Source organism: Odocoileus virginianus, chromosome 27 (assembly GCF_023699985.2).
Source record: "Odocoileus virginianus isolate 20LAN1187 ecotype Illinois chromosome 27, Ovbor_1.2, whole genome shotgun sequence".
NCBI classification, from domain to species: domain Eukaryota; kingdom Metazoa; phylum Chordata; class Mammalia; order Artiodactyla; family Cervidae; genus Odocoileus; species Odocoileus virginianus.
In genome coordinates this window covers 29,746,146-29,767,078 of record NC_069700.1, presented here as the reverse complement: position 1 = coordinate 29,767,078, position 20,933 = coordinate 29,746,146, and the positions used below count along the sequence as shown (strand labels likewise).

At 41.7% G+C, this 20,933-nt stretch overlaps 1 non-coding gene across 1 annotated transcript; it reads right to left on the bottom strand.

Annotated features, from left to right (window-relative positions):
• Positions 1-3,192: 3,192 nt before the first annotated feature.
• On the bottom strand, positions 3,193-3,300 carry LOC139031658 (U6 spliceosomal RNA). Its single transcript, XR_011484163.1, has one exon. It is a non-coding gene; the product is annotated as a U6 spliceosomal RNA (small nuclear RNA).
• Positions 3,301-20,933: the final 17,633 nt, after the last annotated feature.

The following is a 20,933-nucleotide window of genomic DNA, read 5'->3' as shown; positions in this document are numbered from 1 at the left end:
GGCCTGCTGAGTCAGCCTCTTTTAGGAAGTCTTCCTAAAAGCTTCACCCAACAATTTCTCCTCGCAGTTAGAAGTTAGATGGCTATTCTGCTGAAGGGATGTAGGGATATATATATGACTTATTGTTGGTTGTCAGGGGACTGGTCATTAACAATAAAGAAGGAGGTCTAAACACTGAGTAGGCAGCTAGCTGGTTCTCTTATAAGAGGGATAGAGGGAAAAATAAAGATGCCCCTCAATCCAGTGCCCTGTGACGACCTGGAGGGGTGGGATGGGTGGGAGGTGGAAGGGAGGCTCAAGAGGGAGAGAGGGGACATGTGTATACCCCTGAGAAACATTGTCATTAACCAGTCTGAGGAGAGAGGCACAAAGCCCCAGTCATTGAATTTCCAGCAGCAGTCACATTTTAAAAGTGAAAGGCGTTAGTCATGTCCGACTCTTCGCGACCCCAAGGATTATACAGTCCATGGAATTCTCCAGGCCAGAATACTGGACTGGGTAGCTTTTCCCTTCTCCAGGGGATCTTCTCAACCCAGGGATCAAACCCAGCTCTCCCCCATTGCAGGTGGATTCTTTACCAGCTGAGCCACAAGGGAAGCCCCACATTTTAAAGGTCACTGTCAAATTCATAGGCAACAGCCCTTGAAGTTTCCAAACTTTGAAGGTCTTTTTCTCCCCTCTCTTATACAGCCTCTTGTAGAATCTGATTAAAAATAGACCTTTTTAACTCTGAAAAAATACACACAAACCATATGGACAATTGTTTAAGAGTATTCTTTCTGAACAAAAATCCAATGCAATATTTTTTTTTCTTTTTTTTTTTTTAAAGCATAGCATAGTTGTTATGAAATTGTGTCCTGGAGCTAAACTACTTAAGTTTGAAATCTGGCTCCACATATACCAGTGGTATGTCCTTGAGCAAGTTATCTAGCTCCTGTTTGTTTCTTTATCCATAAAGTAGATAGAGTGGCCGTGAGGAGCTACTTGGCAGACCTTCTAGTTCAAGGAGCATAGTGGCTGAGGGCCCCCGCTGCTGCACTTTGGAATCCACTGTGGCATTTGTGACACAGCCACTGCTCCCATGGGCTTCTTCCCACCAATGACGGGATATGGCAGGGATACCAAGGCGGGCTCATTTCTGGAAGATACTAGATTCCATCAGCTAACATTAGCTTGAAGATAACCCCTTCCTGAGCTTTGGTGAACTTCATTAAGACTGCCCTGCCATCCAAGACAATTCTACCAAACTTTCTTCTCTCTTTCACTCAGGGTTAAACGGGCCGTGGTCTAGTGACTCTCCCAGCCTTTACCAACTCCCCTTCACTTCCTTTCTCAAAGGCATGTTCCTTAATAAAACCTTTGCACGTTTATTCTGGTCTTGGTATCTGCTTCTCAGAGGACCTGGCCTAACACAGTAGGCATAATACTAGCTCCTACCTCTCACTGAGTTGTTGAGAGGATAAAGGAGTTAATTCATTTACTGTGCTTATGATAGTATTTGGCAAATGGTAATAATTCAATACATTTCAGTTATTAAAGACCAGATCTTACATGGCTACTATTATAGCATACTAGATAATCCCCCAAGTCTTCCATTATTAAATACCATAAAATTATATTGAAATACAGAAATAGTCTTCTACCTGCATAGTTGAACTTATAAAAAATGAAAAACCCCAGGGGCAAAATGGAGAGGGACACCAGAGCAGCAGTCCTGAGTTCACAGTGTAGCTGTCACCAGGGAATTTCATGACAACTTTGAACGTAAAGATGAGAATTGTCAAAGAGCTTTAGAACAAAAGTGGGGACTAAAAGCCAAGCTATCAGCAAAAAGAGATCAAGGAAGCTTGTCTATCTTCACTTATATCTGGATAAAGGGAAAAGATTCCTCAAGACACCTGCCCTGGTGGCTCAGAGGTTAAAGCATCTGCCTCCAATACGGGAGACCCGGGTTCGATCCCTGGGTCGGGAAGATACCCTGGAGAAGGAAATGGTAACCCACTCCAGTATTCTTGCCTGGAGAATCCCATGGATGGAAGAGCCTGGTAGGCTACAGTCCATGGGGTTGCAAAGAGTTGGACACGACCGAGTGACTTCACTTCACTTCACCACTCTGTGGCTGAGAACACCCAAGCTGGTAATACCAGTGACAGAGTGAATATAAGTCCTCTTGGAGGGATGAACCCTCAGAGGATTCTCAGTGTTCTCTTCGACATAGCCCTGAAGATGATCTCACAATCCAAAACTGCAGAACCAACAAGGAAATAATCCACCATGAGTGAGCTTTAGTAGTGTGAGGAGCAGGATTAGAGTCCCAACAATTTAAGGTAGTTATCTAAAATGTTTTATTTAATCTCTGTCTGATATAATCTATCACATTAAATAATAGAATTAAAAACAAAACAAAACCAAAGATTGAGACTCTCAAAAAGAACCAAACAAAAGTTTTAAAGACTCTCTTATCTGAGGTTCTTTAGAAAGCAGAGCTGAAGGCAAGGATTAGGCTATTGATTTGATATTCAGGAGATGAAGCCTGTTGAGATTAAGGCAAGGAAGAAAGGGGAAGTGGGCCAAGGAAAGACAGGAACCAAGGTAACAGGGTATGTTATGGTGCTGGCCACTATTTGATAAGCTGTGGAGAAACAGCTGGTCACTTAGCAGGAATTTGACCTAGCACCCAGGACTTCTCTGGAAAGTTTTCAGAAAGAAACATCATCTTTATTTGGAAGGAGAATTTAACTCCCCAGCTCCCTCTTTTTTTCCTGTTTCCTATTGCTCAAATCCACTCCATGGAGAGCTAACCCATAAGTGCAGTGTTGTTCATCCTTTGATGCCACTCAGTAAACAAGATCCTCTGTCCAGAAGCAGAGGAACAACTCGGTGCAGACACCCTAGCATGTAGAAGGTGAAGCATTGTGATCCCAGGCCTCCAGCCAACTTGGGGAGCTCAGCAGAGATAGCAGAGTACCCGCACACTTGTGTGAGTTACTAAGAGTTGGAAGAACTTTGAGGATTGAGAGGCAGTTTAACTCTGAGGAGGTGAACAAGCTTAGATCCTGATATGGAATTAAAAGTAGAGTCATTGAAATGAAATACTTCCCAGTAGATAGATTGAATAGTATATGAATACAACTGGAGACAAAACTGTAGATTGGAAGAGATAATTTAAGAAGTTATACCTCTATGCTATATATATTTATGGAATGCTTCATAAATTTGTGAGTCATCCTTGTGCAGGGGACATGCTAATCCTCTCTGTATCATTCCAATTTCAGTCTATGTGCGGCCCTAAATAAGCATCTCTATGCTACATTCTGAATAAAGAAAAAAAATGAGGCATGAAAGAGTGAAAAGATGAAATTTATATCCAATAGGAATTTAAGAAGGTGAGAGTAGACAGGAAGAGGTTACATTGATAAAGAACATGAATCCTTAGATTCAGTTTCTATGTGATATTTTTGATGTCCAAGGACAGCTTTTGTATGCAGAGAAGGTGATTTTCATTTATTCGGGTCTGATTTTTTTACAACTTTACCTACTGCAATTATAAATTTGAAAGCTTAGTCTTTCTTAAACTCCTAAATTCATGTTATAAGTTTTACTACACAATTTTATATCTAGTAAATTTTATATAAAATAGAGACAATTCTCAGGGAAACTTTCACTTAAATGGACTGATTACATAAGGGAATTTGATTTTGAATAGCATTAAGTAAACTTGAATAGGACAGACTGATTACCTTTAAATACTTCAAATAATATTTATATGTTTAATGTACTCAGTTTTCCTTAAGACTTGGAATGTCCAAACTCAACAAACTTATAACTCAATAAGCTAATCCTTCCGACATTGTTAAACAACTCTCTAATGCAAGTTCTTTTAACTACTCTACCACTGTTTATAAACTAAGTCACTTATATCATTCAGCTTCAAATTGTTTAACTTGGAATCACAGGCCAATTTGTCATACATTTTAATAGGCAAATTCAATTATATTTTATAAGTCTTTTAAATGCCAAACAGTCATTATCTTGATTGTAATACAAAATGATTAATGCCATGGGTTTGACATATTTCATAATTTCATATTTCTGGGGTTAAGAGACACAACCCACTGATCTTTACTGTGACTTTACAATTCCTGAGTCAATAACTCAGGATGTTGGGCTTCCCAGGTGGCTTAATAGCAAAGAATATGATTGTCTCCTGGGGCAAGTTGGAGTTGCTTATTGAACAGACACATTTGTTTCAGGAATGCCAGACCTGCAGCTGCCTATGTCCAGTGTGGTCCTTCCTGTATTGCACACCAACATACTGAGTCCAGTTTTATTAATCTCGAAATTACAGGAGACTCCATGTCTATACCCTTCAGGCGAGGTTGATATTTCTTCTTCCAATTACACAACCACATAATAATCTTTGTAACCTCTTTCCCTTTTGAGGACTTGATCATCTAAATTCTTCAACCTCCAACCAGATTGCAACTGATTTTGCTCACTCATCTCATTATTGTCTGGCTGAACTCTATTTTCATTTTTTTCCCTATGTCTTTGGGTCACAGGTTTTGGCAATCTATAGTCTTTGGCTTTATGATTATAACAATTGTGAGTGGCATGAATAAAAATAGATGCACACAGAGACATACAAAAGCACAGAGTAACAATAAAGGCAGAGAGAATATCTTGAAACCAGAGTTTTGTGCCAATAGTGCTCCTAGAAACAAGGTGAACATGCCTAAAACCTGCAGGGTTTTCTGTAGGCAGTGTTGCAAGCTCCAACACCTCAAAGTGGCACACTACAAGAAGGGCAAGAATTATGCATATGTCCAGGGAAAGTGGCATTATGAGAGGAAGCAGAGTGGCTATGTGAGCAGACTAAGCCAATTTTCCAGGAAAAACTAAAACCACAAAGACTTTGCTGAGGTTGTAGATCAAAGGACTCTTGCTATTAAGAGATATAAATATTTTGAACTGGGAGAATTTAAGAAGAGAAAGGGTCAAGTGATCAAGTTCTAAGCATCATTCTTTGCCCTTATAAAGATAATAACATCTTGAAGTAAAAAAAAATAGAAAAATTACATCATCCAAGTGGAGTGATAGATAGCTGACTTCTAATTAACAACAGTTGAATAGTATCTTCGAAGCAAGAGAAAATAGTGAATCTACACTTTTATACTCAGTCAAGCTACCATTCAGGAATGGGAAAACAAAAGTTGTTTTTAGAAAGGCGAAGTCTAAATTCATTAACAAACACTGAAAAAAAACTGCTGAAGTACATGGATCCTTCTGTATGAAAACCCTTGCTATTTGCTATCTGAAACTAAGGAATGAAAAAGATTTCATAACATGGTGTACTTTTCAATCTCAATACTCAAAATCATCATCCAAATCTCGGAACCCCAAAATTCAGATGACGAAAACAACTTACACTAAAGAAAGAAATTAATTCACAAAGAAAGAAGTGAGTCTCAAGAAGGAATCATGAGCTAGAAAAATGACAAAGCATATAGGTAAATCTAAGTGATCCTTGACTGTTTAAAATAATAAAAAAAACAACTGTTTTGGGGGAATACAAAAGCTACATAAATAAAGTATGCACTGAACATATAAATTAGGATAGGTGATGTGAAAGAACAAGTTCAAGACTAGGCGAAAAGCAGTCAATGTTTAGGAATGTTGATTGTAGTAGACACTGTTGTCACTCAACCCCTATTCTCCACCTAAGTTCACTTACTGATGGGATAGACAGTTTAATAGGCTGCCAGGTGTTGCTCAAGCACATGCGTCTCTCTATGCCTGATGTCTTTTTTCTGCATCATAGAACTTTCTCTGCCTTAAGCAGGTGTAATCTGAACATGCAGGGGAGTTAACACTTCTAAGAATGACTTTCAATTAATGGAGGAGTCAGTAGATAAATGTTCCAACCTTCTTATCTTCTCACAGGAAAACTCTGAACCAAGCTTCATGTGGTTGTTCAGAGGATTTGAGCACCCGTCACCCACAACAATAAACTGCTCATGAGCATTTCCTAGACCTGCTTTTCTCTTTCCCCTGCCTCACTTCCACCTTCCTTGTTAGCCCTTCCTGATGTCACCTCCCAAATGCCTGTACTCAAGGTCTGGTCCTAAGGGCAACTCTTGGGAGAATCCAACTTAACACACTGGTTAGTTTTAGCATTTAATTTATGTGTGCTTGTGACAATTTTAAGAGTAAATCACTAAAATGGTACAGATAGAATCTGTAACTTCCAAACAAATATAGGTGAAAAGGAGAAAATTTTTTAAAAAGTCTTAAGTCAATAAAGATAGGAAAGTGATGGAGGGGGAGAGAAACTTAAGAGAGTAAATGCCACATTTCATAGAATGTAAGATGACATCACTTGTAAAATACACCTAAAATTTTGCATGCTAATAAGGAAGAAAAAAGCTGCTAATTACAACTTCAATTATGCAGGTATTATAATTTCAAAGATGTTTAAAAGTGGGGGAAAATGTGTGTCTTAAGGTTGATGAAATTTGGTAGTGCAAAGTAAGATTTCAGAAATAAAGGCAAATATTCAATAATCACAATATGAAGGGGCTAGAATCATTTAGAAGATCAAATTATCTAATTAGGTTTGTATTTTTTTGAAAACTAGCTGTACACCGTTCATAAGAGACATACTTCAAACATAAAATATGAGGTCACACGTAAAAGAACTGAAAAAAATAACACCAAGCAAATACTGACCAAAAAAAGCTGGTATAGCTAACTAAAAATGAGACAGACTTCATCTCTAGAAATGCTTTTTGTTGTACGGCGGCTCAGTTCATAATGACACATTTTCAATTCATAATGAAGAAATGATATTTCTAAATATTATATACCTCAAACATAGCCTCAAGATATATAACACAAAAATTGAGAGACTGACTAGGAAAAATGTCAAATCAACAGAAGGGAAATTTGGGGTATTCTGGTGGTCCAGTGGCTAAGACTGTGTTCCCAATGGAGGGGGCCCCAGTTGGATTCCTGATCAGAGAGCTAGATTCCACCTTCCTCCACTAAGACCTGGTGCAGCCAAATAAATAAATGAATGAATAAATTAGAAGGTGATTTTTCACATATCTTAGTTTTGATGGAACAAATAAACAATAAGTATTTAGAAGCTATTAATGATATAATAAATCATTAAATGTGATATAATGAACTTAAGCACCGAAGAACTGATGTTTTGAACTGTGGTGTTGGAGAAGACTCTTGAGAGTCCCTTGAACTGCAAGGAGATCAAACCTGTCCAAATCAGTCCTAAATATTCATTGGAAGGACTGATGCTGAAGCTGAAGCTCCAATACTTTGGATACCTGATGTGAAGAACTGACTTACTGGAAAAGACCCTGATTCTGGGAAAGACTGAAGGCAGGAGGAGAAGGGGACGACAGAGGATGAGATGGTTGGATGGCATCACTGACTTGATGGACATTAGTTTGAGCAAGCTCTGGGAATTGGTGATGGACGGAGAAGCCTGGCGTGCTGCAGTCCATGGGGTCGCAAAGAGTCGGACACAATTGAGCCACTGAACTGAACGAACTGAGAATATATTGAACTCTATACCTCAAATTTAAAAATGCAAATTTACTCAAACATAAATGGAACATTTATGAAAATTAGCTACATGTTGGTCCACACATCAAATCTCTACAAATACTAAAAGAATCAATATCACACAGATTGCATTATCTGACTATAGAACACTTAAGCTAGAAAGCAGTAACAAAGATCACACAGAAATATATTTGGAAATTTAGAAACCTCACTGTTAAGCAGTTTTGGGGTCAAAGACAATATTGTAAGGGACATTAAAAAATATTTCAACTGAACAATAATGAAAATCTACATATCAAAACTCACGGGGTACAGCCAAAGCAGTACCTTTAGAGAAATTTACATCCTCACATACTCAAAGAAGTCTGAAAATTTATGAGTTAATCAAGCAACTCAAGAAGTCAGAAAGAACAGAGTTCAAAGCAATTAAATAGAGGATAATAAAGATATGATCAGCAATTAATTGTAGTAGATTGGATTATTAGTCTCAGTATTTCATTCTTCTGTAATAGGATTATACATTGACACCCACACTCACTCATCAGTCTGTGAAATTACCCACCCCTATAAAAACTGACAACCCCTTTTCAGATGGCCCAGTCTGTCTGTGGAGTGTGTTTCTAAATAAATCCACCTCTCACCTATCACTTTGTTTCTCCCCGAATTTTTTCTGTGATGAGACATCAAGAACCCGGGCTTCGTTAAGTCCTGAGGTCAGGTGTGTGATCTTAGTTCAAAGACCATGCGTTTTGGTTGGATTCAAGTCCTGGGCATTTGGGTTCAAGTCCCAACCTGAAGGGCACGGTTTCAGGCTGAGGAGGATAAGACATGAACAGAACCTGAAACCTAGAACCTGAGTCTAGACTGAATTATAGCCAAGCCCTGCTGATGTAGCTGACTCACATATCCTTTAGAAGGAAATCTTGTTTTTTAAATGCTGAGTTGTGTGGTTTGATATGCAAAAGAAGGCTGAGTGCCCAAAATCGATGATTTCGAATTATAGTACTGGAGAAGACCCTTGAGAGCCCCTTGAACAGCAAGGCGATCAAACCAGTCAGTCCTAAAGGAAATCAACCCTGAATATTCTTTGGAAGGATTAAACTTAAGCTCCAAGACTTTGGCCACCAGATGCAAAGAGCCGACTCACTGGAAAAGATAGTGATGATGGGAAAGATTGAAGGCAAAAGGAGAAGAGGGTGGCAGAGGAAGAGATGGTTAGATAGCATCACTGACTCCATGGACATAAATTGAGCAAACTCTGGGAGATAGTACAGGACAAAGGAACCTGGTATGCTATATAGTTCATGGGGTCACAAAAAGTCAGAGATGACTCAGTGACTGAACAACAATTACAGCAAAAGCTAATTCATTTGTGAAACAGAAAATATACAACAGGGCATTGCCAAACCTAAAATCTGATCTTCTGAAAAGACATCTATCAGAAACCTTTGCCAGACATGATGGATGATTGGAGGTGGGAGTGGAAGGGAGGGAGGGAGGAACAGAGAGGAGGAAGGAAAGAGAAACAAATGACCAAATGATGAATAAAATAGGAGACCGAGCTATAGATACATCAGTGAGCTTTAAAATGAAAGCCTGCTGTGAATAATTTGACGCCAATGAATTTGGAGACTTAAAGTAGATAATGTCCTAGAAAAACTTACTGAAATCAACTGGAAGAAAAGAGAAAATCTGAGTAAGTGTATAACTAATTTTTAAATTAAGAAGTAATTCAGACTTCTGATGAAATACATGATGGAATAAATACACTTCTCCCTATTCTCTACTCAGAGTGCAACCAAGAACTCTGAACATTAAATATAGAACAAACCTAAGACAACTCAGAAAGGTAGAGAGTAGGCTGATTGGCTAGGGACCACAAAGTAGTGAGTTTCCTGGGTTTTCTTTTTGCCTCATAAATCCCAGATTTGAAGCTGAATATTCCAGAAACCAAAAAGCTAAAGTGTGTTAGTCGATCAGTCGTGTCTGACTATGTGTGGCCTCTGGCTCCTCTGTCCATGCGGTTTCCCAGACAAGAATACTGGAGCGGGTTGACATTTGTGCAGACAAAAGAAGTTCTGACAATGCCATACTTAGCAATACTAATCAGACCACTAACAATACTAAAACTAATACGATAACTTAGTCTAAGGTATCTGTACTCAGGTTAAGGGTGGCATCAAATTTTTTTTTTTCTAAGAATGAGAGCTGCAGAAGGAAATGGCAACCCACTCTAGTATCCTTGCCTGGAAAATCCTATAGACAGAGGAGCCTGGTGGGCTACAGTCCATGGGGTCGCAGAGAGTTGGACACGACTGAGCTACACACAGACACACACACACACAAGAATGAGAGCTGGGTTGTTTCATGTTGGAGTATTTAAAGGTTCTAGTTTTACACTTTTTCTTTTTTATTTGGCTGCACCTCATGGCATGTAGGATCTTAGTTCCCTGACTAGGGATCAAACCTGAGCCCTGGCAGTGAAAGTGCCAAGTCCTAATAACAACTGAATCACCAGGGAATTCCCTACACTTTTTCTAAAATAACATATTTATTCCTGAAAGGTTTTTTATATGGTTAACATCTTAGAATGACAAAAGTTAATCCATGTATATAGCCCAAGTAATGTAGAACACAGACAGTCTCTGACTTAGGATGGCTTGACTTACAATTTACAATGGCACAAAAATGATATGCATTGTATGGCAACCAAACTTAGAATTTTGAATTTTGATCTTTTCTTGGGCTAGACTTATGTGACATGAGACTCTCCGGTGAAGCTGCTGCTCCCAGTCAGACATGCTGTCATGAGAGTAAAAAAAAAAAAGCATATATATATACACACACACACACACACACACACACACTTAACCATTCTGTTAAGTTATTATAAAAATACAATCTTTTTTTTTTTTTACTTTCAGTACATTATTCAATAAGTTATATGAGATATTCAACTCTTTATAATAAAGTAGGCTTGTGTTAGATGATGTTGCCCAAATGTGTGTTAATGTAAGGATCCTGAGCACATTTAAGGTAGATTAGGCTAAGAGCTCATGTTTGGTAGGTTCGACCCAGAGATCAAACCTGCATCTCCTGCATTGGCAAGCAGGTTCTTTACCGCAGAGCCACAAGGGAAACCACGTATTTAATTGGTGCCCCTTGAAGGGGACTGGGCCAGGCTCTGAGGTTACAGGCACTTTCTTTTTATAATTACTCAGCTTCCTTTGCTGGTTCTGGGATATACTCAGAGGCTACCATGTCTCAGATTTCACTCCATCTTTTTGGATTCCCTTTGGTAAGGTACATCTTTCATTTTTAACACACAGGGCTACTGGGTAGCAAACTTTCTGGATCTTTATACATCAGAACACGTGAGCAGCTGTCACGAGTGCACACCCTTCGGATCTCTGACCGCAGAGAGCATGATGGACCCGTGGTCCCCACTGCAGCCTGTGAGATCCATCACAGATTTCATGCTAAGCCTTCCCATAGGCTGCCTCCAGCCAATGATGAGCAGGGAGACCCAGGGACTCCACTTGAGCTTGAGGACTTCCTGGAAGCCTTTCTGAACTCTTCTAAACTTTCTCTGCAGTCTAAGACACTCCCACACGCCCTTTCCCCCTTCCTTCTCCCCTTTCCCTGGAGTCGGATTAGCCTTGTGGTCTGAAGCCTCAGACACCCTCTTGGGTGCCTTTGTCTCTTTAAGTGTTTGCTTCATACACTTACACAGTTCTGTCTTGGCATGTTTCTTACAGGGCCTGAGCTTTCACAACAGCTTAATTTCACCTCACATTTGACTTTTTTGCACCTAGAATCCTATTCCCAGTCATTTTCTTCCCAGTTTTTGATGGCATTGTTCCATTGTCCTTTAGTATCCAGAACTGCTGATGAGGTCTTTATTGTTTCTTTGCAAAAACATTTTGAAATTTTTCTCATTCTTAAGATACAGGAACCTCAACTAGTAGGTACTTAGGTGTGTGCATTTTCAAATTTTTGCCTGCTTAATACTTGCTGGGCTCTTTCAATTTAATGACATATTCTTAGCTGTGATTTCCTTTCCCCTTGTCCCACCCTCAGTTCCTCTGTTCTGTTCTTCTGAGACTTCTGTGAGAACTTCTCGGGTTTACACTCGTGAGAACTATGTGTCTTGGCAAAAGAGCTGGGTTTTGTTTGTTTTTCTGTAGTAGTTGGTTTGGGAATATGAGAAGTCCAGGTCAGCTGGTAGGACTAGAACAGGATCTGCGGGGAGAGAGGCCCTGAGAGACCTGGGGGAAAGCGGACACCAAGCCAGGTGTGTGTGGCTTTGGGCTCTCACCAGGTAAGGCTGTGAGCTTGGAAACACACCCTTTGGGGTTATGAGGGTATTTGTTTCAGTACAACCTATGTTTTCTAAATTTATGGAGATGAGAACATATACTTGAGTGATGGAAAATTCGCTGCATTGGAAAGCCTTCCTCCCACCCCTTTTCAGGACCCAGTGAGCCGAACTCTGTGTGGGAGGAGATGGTCTGGAAAACATCAAAGGTCATGATGTTTCAGCTGGCCTTGAAGGCTCCACTGGAGAATCCAGTCACAGGGATTAGCTTGGCCTGTGGTCAAGAAAGTACATAACAGTTTTGGAGAAGATTATGTACCCCTGTGGAAGAAGTGGGGATTATCTACTGCAGGAGATGAGGTTAGGCTGGAGGGCTGGGGAGTCAGACAGCAGGGGCTTGACCTGAAGGCCCTGCAATCAATGTGGAATTTCTCCTGAAGGAATTCCCTGAAGGTTTTTTTGAACAGGGAAAGCACTATGATCACTCTGTTTGGGTTTTATTAAGATACTTCTGGTAGAAGGTAAATTTAGAGAGGGATATAGGAGCCCATCCACATTAGGGCAAACCTGTATTTCTGTTGCCATGACTGGGACTGGGCAGCCAGTTCAGGGCAGGGTGAGCAGTTGGTGATCTGTCCTGGGAGCTGGGAGGCTGGGATACTGAGAATCAAGGTGGTGAGTGTAGAAAGGCCCAGAGAAGAAAACTAGGAGGGTACTGCTCTGCTCCTCTGATCTAAGATGGAAATAAGAGCTTGCTTGTGAGATGTGATGACATTGGAGGGTGGGAAAGTGGAAAAATACTGTAGGACCTGGCCAAGAAAACTGGAGAGGACTAAGAGGAGAGTTCACTTGGGGCAGGAAAAGATGAATGTGTGGGAGAAGTGAGCTCCCTAGCCCCATGGGTTGGCTCATGATCTTAGTAGCTGCCCAGCAAGTGTGGAGAAAATCAAAGGTTCCTTTCTGACATCTCCTTTCCTTCTAGGGCCCTGTGTTCACCCGGTTTTCCTTCTACCCCCTCTGACTATTTTTCCCCAGTCTTGGCTGGCTAGGTGGGTCCACTCTCCCAGACCCCTAAATGTAGGGGCATCACTGAGGCCCCCTCTCTGGACCCCCTCTGTGTACTTCCGCCCCTTGGATGATCTCCTCTGGCATCTTGGTTTTAAACATCATTGGTAACCTGAGGATGTCCTACTGATACTATCAAATGGCCCACTTAATGTCTCTACTTGGATATCCAACAGGCATCTCAAACAAGTAAAGGAGCGACTTTTGATTCCCCCTTCATCCTCTGCCAGCCCGTTCTTCCCCCATGATTCCCCATCTCATAAAATGACAATTCTCTTCATTTTGGAGTCATCCCTGAGTCTGTTTTGTCATCTTCCCTTCTGAGTCATGTTCAATTCATCAGCAGATCCTGTCAGTTCTCCCTGTGCATCTCTGTCCTGTCCCTCAGCACTCTATCACTCTCAATGACAGCTGTCTTCTATTATAAGCCAATATGACACTCCTCCCCAGCATTCCTGCAATAGCGCTCAGCTCTGTTCTCCAGTGATCACATCACTCTGCTACTTAAATTCTCCCTCTGGGAATGACTTCCCATCACAGTCAATATGGCCCCCAAGGCACCATCTGAGCTGGCCCTGGTTCCGTTTCTTACCTCCTTTCCTTTCCATCAATTCACCCAACCATCCCCATTTAGAATCCATCTGCCAATGCAGGAGATGCAGGTTCAATTCCTGGGTTAAGAAGATCCCCTGGAGAAGGAAACGGCAATCCACTTCAGTATTCTTGCCTGGAAAATCCCATGGATAGAAGAACCTGGTGGGCTAAAGTTCATGGGGTTGTAAAAAAGTTGGCACAATTTAGTGACTCAGTTCAGTTCAGTTTAGTCACTCAGTCGTGTCTGACTCTTTGCGACCCCATGAATAGCAGCACGCCGGGCCTCCCTGTCCATCACAAACTCCCAGAGCTTACTGAAACTCATGCCCATTGAGTTGGTGATGCCACCCAGTCATTCATCCTCAGTCGTCCCCTTCTCTTCCTGCCCCCAATCCCTCCCAGCATCAGGGTCTCTTCCAATGAGTCAACTCTTAGTATCAGTTGGCCAAAGTACTGGAGTTTCAGCTTCAGCATCAGTCCTTCCAATGAACACCCAGGACTGATCTCCTTCAGGATGGACTGGTCGGATCTCCTTGCAGTCCAAGGGACTCTCGAGAGTCTTCTCCAACACCACAGTTCAAAAGCATCAATTTTTCGGTGCTTAGCTTTCCTCACAGTCCAACTCTCACATCTGTACATGACTACTGGAAAAACCATAGACTTGACTAGATGGACCTTTGTTGGCAAAGTAATGTCTCTGCTTTTTAATATGCTATCTAGGTTGGTCATAACTTTCCTTCCAAGGAGTACGCGTCTTTTAATTTCATGGCTGCAGTCACCATCCAGAGTGATTTTGGAGCCCCCCAAAATAAAGTCTGACACTGTTTCCACTGTCTCCCCATCTATTTCCCATGAGGTGATGGGCCAGATGCCATGATCTTAGCTTTCTGAATGTTGAGCTTTAAGCCAACTTTTTCACTCTCCTCTTTCACTTTCATCAAGAGGCTTTTTAGTTCCTCTTCACTCTCTGCCATAAGGGTGGCACATCTGAGGTTATTGATATTTCTTCCAGCAATCTTGATTCCAGCTTGTGCTTCTTCCAGCCCGATGTTTCTCATGATGTACTCTGCATAACAACAACAAATATACCAACCACATTTCTCACCTCAGGGTCTCTTCCTGGAATTTTTAAAAAATTTTATTTTAGAACACTACCTAACACCATGCACAAAAATAAACTCAAAATGAATTAAAGACCTAAACATAAGACTGCACGCTATAAAACTCTTAGAGGAAAACGTCGAAAAAACACTCTTTGACATAAATCACAGCAAGACCTTATCTGACAACTCCTAGAGTAATGAAAATAAAAACAAGAATAAACAAATTTGATCTAATTAAACTTAAAAGCTTCTGCACAACAAAGGAAACCATAAATGAGATGAAAAGAACCCTCAGAATGGGAGAAAATGTTTGTAAATGAAGAAATTGACAAAGGATTAATCTCCAAAATACACAAATAGCTTATGTGGCTCAATATCAAAACAACAAACAATCCAACCAAAAAATGGGTGGAAGACCTAAGTAGACATTTCTCTAAAGAAGACATACAGATGGCCAAAAGGTATATGAAATGATGCTCAACATCACTAATTATTAGAGAAATGCAAATCAAAACTACAGTGACGTATCACTTCACATTGGTCAGAATGGCCATGATCAAAAAAATCTACAAGCAATAAATGCTGTAGGGGGTGTGGGAGAAAGAGAACCCTCTTGCATTGTTGGTGGAAATGTACATTGATTCTTCCTGTAATGTTCTAATCCAAGATATATTCTCCTGCCTCACTCTTCTACTCATTCAGGTTAAAAGAGCCTTTCCCTGGCCACTCTTATTATTTTTTGTGGCCCTAATCACCATATGACATTGTATTATTTGCTCACTTTCTACTATATATTTATTCCTTCAGTAAAAATTATCTACCACCAGCAGAACATAAGCCCCAGGAGGAATTTTGCTCCTCACTGATGTAGCTTCAGCACCTAGAAAAGTATCTAGGTAATAGCAGAAACCTGTTGCTTAGTTGCCAACTCATGTCTGACTCTTTTGCGAGCCCATGGACTTTAGCCTGGTACCACTGAGCCACCTGGGAAATCCAGTAGGTATTTAATGAATATTTATTCAAAGAATGGAAGGCAGCGTGGTTGAGGCCAAACCAGAAACTGGCAACTGGCAGGGTAGAGAGAGCAAAGTCAAGGGCACTGGGGAGTTGAGGGAGTTGGTGAGAATATAGCTGGCACAGCTTGCCATGGATTCCACGAAGGGGCAGAGGTCGGGAGCCTGGGTAAACTTGGCGATGGCTGGTGGGGTGGTTGGTGATCAGTAAGTGTGGGCAGAGGGTGGGATGGAAGAAAGGAGCTTAGTCAAAAAAGGGATGTTGGAGTTGGATAATCTGGAGAAAGGAAAATGTGAATACATTTTATAATTATGAATTTTTTCAGAACAGGAGCTTTTTTTTTTTTTTTTAAGCTTTCTGTAAATAGTTTAGCACATATGAAACAGTCCATCCATTGGTGAATGAGGACACCCAGTCTCCAGGCTCTACAAGTGTGCATTCTTATTTTGGCTTCTAGGGTTTTCCAAAGACTGCAGCAAGGATATCACATTCTCTTGCCGTGTTAATGTCTCACAGTCAACAATTCCTTCTACTCATTGCCACACAGGCTCCTCCAACCTCAGAGGAATTTCAGACAATGCAAATCAGGCCACCTGAATTGTAGGTAGAAAAATTTGCCTGATGTTGCCCAGAAAGCGGTGTCACAATCAAGACTCAACCACCTCATAGGCACAATGGGTAGGTTCGACTAGTGTTTCCCCAATTCTCCTCAATTTCCAACACTGTAGGATTTCAGATGCATGCTAGTTCTAAATGCCTCTGCAGAAGCTTTTGAAATTGCCCTTCCAATTTCGCTGCTCTGAGCTACTCACTCCAACTGCTGAATTGCTTCCTCCTTTACTGATGCTACAGTTTTGCATACACGTCCAGATTCACCTTCTAGATATCTTCTCCTAACCATGACACTCTGCTGACATGTAGATTTCTTGCACCCAACACAAGTCCTGGCACAGAGGAAGCATGCAGTGAGAGCCTGCTGAATGAACAGTGGTCAAAGCAGGGGCAGTGATTCAAGAGAACAGCTAAAAGCCAGGTCTTCTGCTCCAAGGACCTGACCACTTGCCTCCCCTCAGGCCAGTTCCACTTCTACCTCAGGAAACCCTTTCAACCCTCCCCTCCCCTCTTTCCATGTTCTTTCCCTAGTGATGGAAAGAGAAAACAGGCCCAGAATCTCAGGAAAGCAGGGTGGAGTTGTATGCCGACAGGAGAGCAGAAACATAATCCTTGGGATTTATGCTGATAATGCAACCTTGCAAAATCATTCCCCGAAACAGAGGGAAGGGTGTTTGTTTTGTCTTGCTTTTTATTGCATCTGTTTCACTGCTGGCAGAACTGAACAGGCGGCAAGTCAGTCCATTTTAATGATTTCATAAGTGTTAACCGAGTTTCACAACTCAGAGCCAAAGGATACATTCTTAAAGGACAGGGAAGGTCACAAACAAGATCTCTGCAGGTGGGAGTAGGCCTCGCATTCACAAAAGTCCTCAACTGTAGACTTTCGAGCTTAACTTCAAATAAGATCGTTTATATTAAAATCCTAGGCACATCATAAAGGGATGGAAAGATGTTTGTGGAATTTAAAATTAGTGGCCCAATATCAGACTATTTTCAGTATTCTATGACCTGATTGTGTTCTATGAATCCTGAAATTATCTTGGGCACAGTAAAATATTTGCAAATTCCTGTACTACATTCATTAATAGATTAAGTATAAAAAATTTTCATTAATAGATTAAGTCTAAAAAAATTTCAATGATTTCAATTTCACACATGACAGAAGTCATGTTAAGAGATAAACAAATGACTTCAAAGAGCAATTTTTTTTTTCATAAAATTTTGACTATATCCTCTTTATCTTTGTTTCTTTCTCCCTTCTGCCAGCTCCTCTCTCCCCTCTTCCTCCAACTGAGATTCAAGCTGAAGTAGATGATGTTCAAGGAACTTTCTGGTCCTAGAAATCCACCAGGAGTGGTGCCAGAAGTCCTGCTCAGTGGCTCCTGCATCACCTACCCTTTTCCCAAGATGAGGGACAGACAGACAGACACAAGGCATGGCTCTCCAGTTGCTCTTCTCCTTCCCGCCTTCGGCCTGGCCATGCTCCAGGTTTAAATTGTGGGGAATGGAAGAATCACCTTGCTGGGCCGGAACTGTGCCCTCGGCCGCTCATAAAGGTATTGCTATTCTGACCCCAGGGCAAAAAGAGTTGTGAACAGAAGCTGGGGTCAAGAACTGGAAATAGGGGTCATTTTCCTCTTCAGAAATATTTGGACTGTAGAGCAGACACCTTATCTTCTGATGCCCTCCTAAGACATGCATGAGCGTGCTATTGGTCCCGACTGCTGGTGGGGAGGAGACATGGGGAGGGGTGTTGTCTCGGTAATAGCAACTTTGGATAGCCAGTGTCCTTGACAACGGCCTCAGTATATCAGACATCATGGCATATCTAGCGACGGGGGCCCTTTCAGCGTAGACATAGGGCCCCTAATATCTCACATGGGCTTTGGTAGCTCATCAAGCAAGGGGTGCGGGGTGGTATTCATGAATGAACTGCAGAAGGACACATCAGCTCAGGGAGCTCGAGTTTGTTTATTTTTTAAGCAGATATGGCAGAGATTACTGTTACCAAGATGACTGGAGCTGTTGCCTGGCACTGACAATTCCCAATATCACTGAGAAGGAATAAGAGGGGGCTGAATGTCATTCAAAATAGCTAGTGAGGGACCCAGAGAAATGCCACGTTCTGCTGGTATTGCCATCTCTTGTCTGCATTAATGGCAAGGGCCATGGAGGACGGTAAGTGAGCAGTGCTTGCAAGTTGTAGAGCCCCATCTTTCCAGGTAGAGAATTGTGTTCATGTGCACAAGAGTGAGAAAACTAGGGAAAGAGAGCCTGAATTTACAGAGACAATCAGTGAGGGACCATGCAGTGAGGACAGGGCATCCCTGTCTCCTAGGTCGATGAGGTAAAGAGGCGGCTGGAGGGGTGGAGGGTGGAGCGGGGGTGGTGATCCTGCAAAATGATTTCCAATGGTGCCCACTAGATGGCGGCGTCAGTCAGCACATGAGTCTCAAAGGTTTCTTGGAGAATAGCGGGGTCTCAATGGAAAAATGTCATTTCACAGATGGGAAGATGGAGGATGGGGAGGTGGGGCGATTTCCGCCGAGCATACTAACGACCAGCCCTTTCCCATTCTCCTTGCCTCAGATTTTTAGGGACAATGCAATGACTCTAGGTTCTGCTTCTAGAACTGTAGAAGCTTTGTTTTTTTCAGATTCAAAACAAGAAGTGCCAATCTGAGCAGATCAATAAGAGGTCATGAGTCTTAGACAGCAGCTACACTGAGGTCCCCTTTGACCTGTAAGATAAAGTTCAAATCTACAGCATGACTTATAAGATATTCCCTATGTTGCAGGATTTCCTTCCTTTTACATCTCTACACTTAAACAGCACCATGCAGGGTTTTAGCAGCTTCGTCTTCAGAAACCTATGTATTAATGGTCTCTGAACTGCTTCTTTGGGAAGCAATCTCTGACCCATTTAGGAGATTTGATCACTGCTGGCTCTGTGCCACTGCTTTATCTCCTCTATACTGTTTAAGGATGTAGGTTTGGAGGTGGCATTATGGCCGGGGTCCCGGCGGCGGGTATGTGGGCATTTCTAACAGTCCCCTGGCTAGATGAGTAAGGACTCTCTTGGTTGTGATAGAAATCCAACTAAATCTACCCAAAACACAAAGAAGATATCATTGACATCAGGAAGGGTGCAGGTGCAGCTGAGGGAAGACTGGAAGCAGGGATTTCATGATCTCCCTAGAAGATTCTCATGGCTCTTCTGTGCTGCTTTAAGTGTCAAACTCATTGTGCCCTGCGGAAGGCTGACTTTCTCCATGCATCACTTGTCAATTTCGCTACCAGAAAGGAAAAGGCTCTTCTCAACAAAGACTTAACAACAACAAAAAGTGATACTGCAGAAGAGGGACATGTGATCAAAGCAGGGCCAATCAGTCCTGTTGCCAAGGCACCAGCTGCCCTGATTGGTCTATCTTGGGTCATGTGCCCACCCATAGCCTTTGATTGACAACTTGCTGCTCAAACTGCCTAATTGCAGTAAAAGAGAATTCTTCAAAAGAAAAGTGTTGTTACTAAACGAAAATGGTATTTGGGACGGAGGAAGGATGCTGAGCAAGTGAGAATAGATCTCTACTCCTCAGCTCCCCAGGGACCCAAAGGACACATTTACAAAAAGTAGACGAAGTGCTTCTTCTATTAGCTAGGTCAAGGACATGGAAACCTGAAAGAGAGACCTGAATTATGCACAAGGCTTGGGTTTGAGGTTTAAGTAGAACTAGTGCCCTACCCCCATACAGTCAAAAGTCATAGATCAGTAATCGATGTGCTTAGAAAAAGAGCAGAGCTTCAAACTACAAGGAAGAATTTGATGAAGTTACCCACACAATGGGCTTCCCTGGAGGCTCAGTGGAAAAGAATCTGCTTGCAATGTAGGAGACCTGGCTTCAATCCCTGGGTTGGGAAGATTCCCTGGAGGAGGAAACGGCAACCCACTCCAATATTCTTGCCTGGGAAATCCCATGGACAGAGGAGCTTGGCAGGCTACAGTCCATGGGGTCACAAAGAGTCGGACATGACTGAGTGACTAAACAACCACCACCCACACAATAAAGACCACAACACTTCCTGAGGGCCTCGCTCATTCCAAGTCACAGAATCGGTGCACTGAGTCAGGAAACCCCAGGAGGCCCAGTTCTGCCCCAACTAGTAAATGAGACCCAATCGACATCTCAGGTATCAGAGTAGATAACAGATCCTCCTGGGTGGTGAATAGGATTAGGAAGAAGCAGGTTGATTAGTGGAACTCTTTACTCTGTATTTACTCACTTTCATTTCTGCTGGCCCAGTGAGCTCAAGGTTATGGTTTTCACTCTTGGCTCTGGTCAACCAGGAATGAGACAACCTCCTTAAGTGGGGTGGAGCAGCAGTCATCAAGGGAAACCTCTGAGGCTATGCCCTAACATTGACCACTAATTTTTATAAACTCTTGGGACTAGAGAAATAAGCAGTTCTCTTGTTGATTCTAGAAACATCTCAAATGAATAGAATAAGACATTTTAGCCACAAATTGGAGAGTTACCAAAGGTTGACCTCCTATTGTATTTCCCAACCAAATAATTACAAGCCTATGACAAACTTAAGACAGTATATTAAAAAGCGGAGACATTACTGACAAAGGTTTGTCTA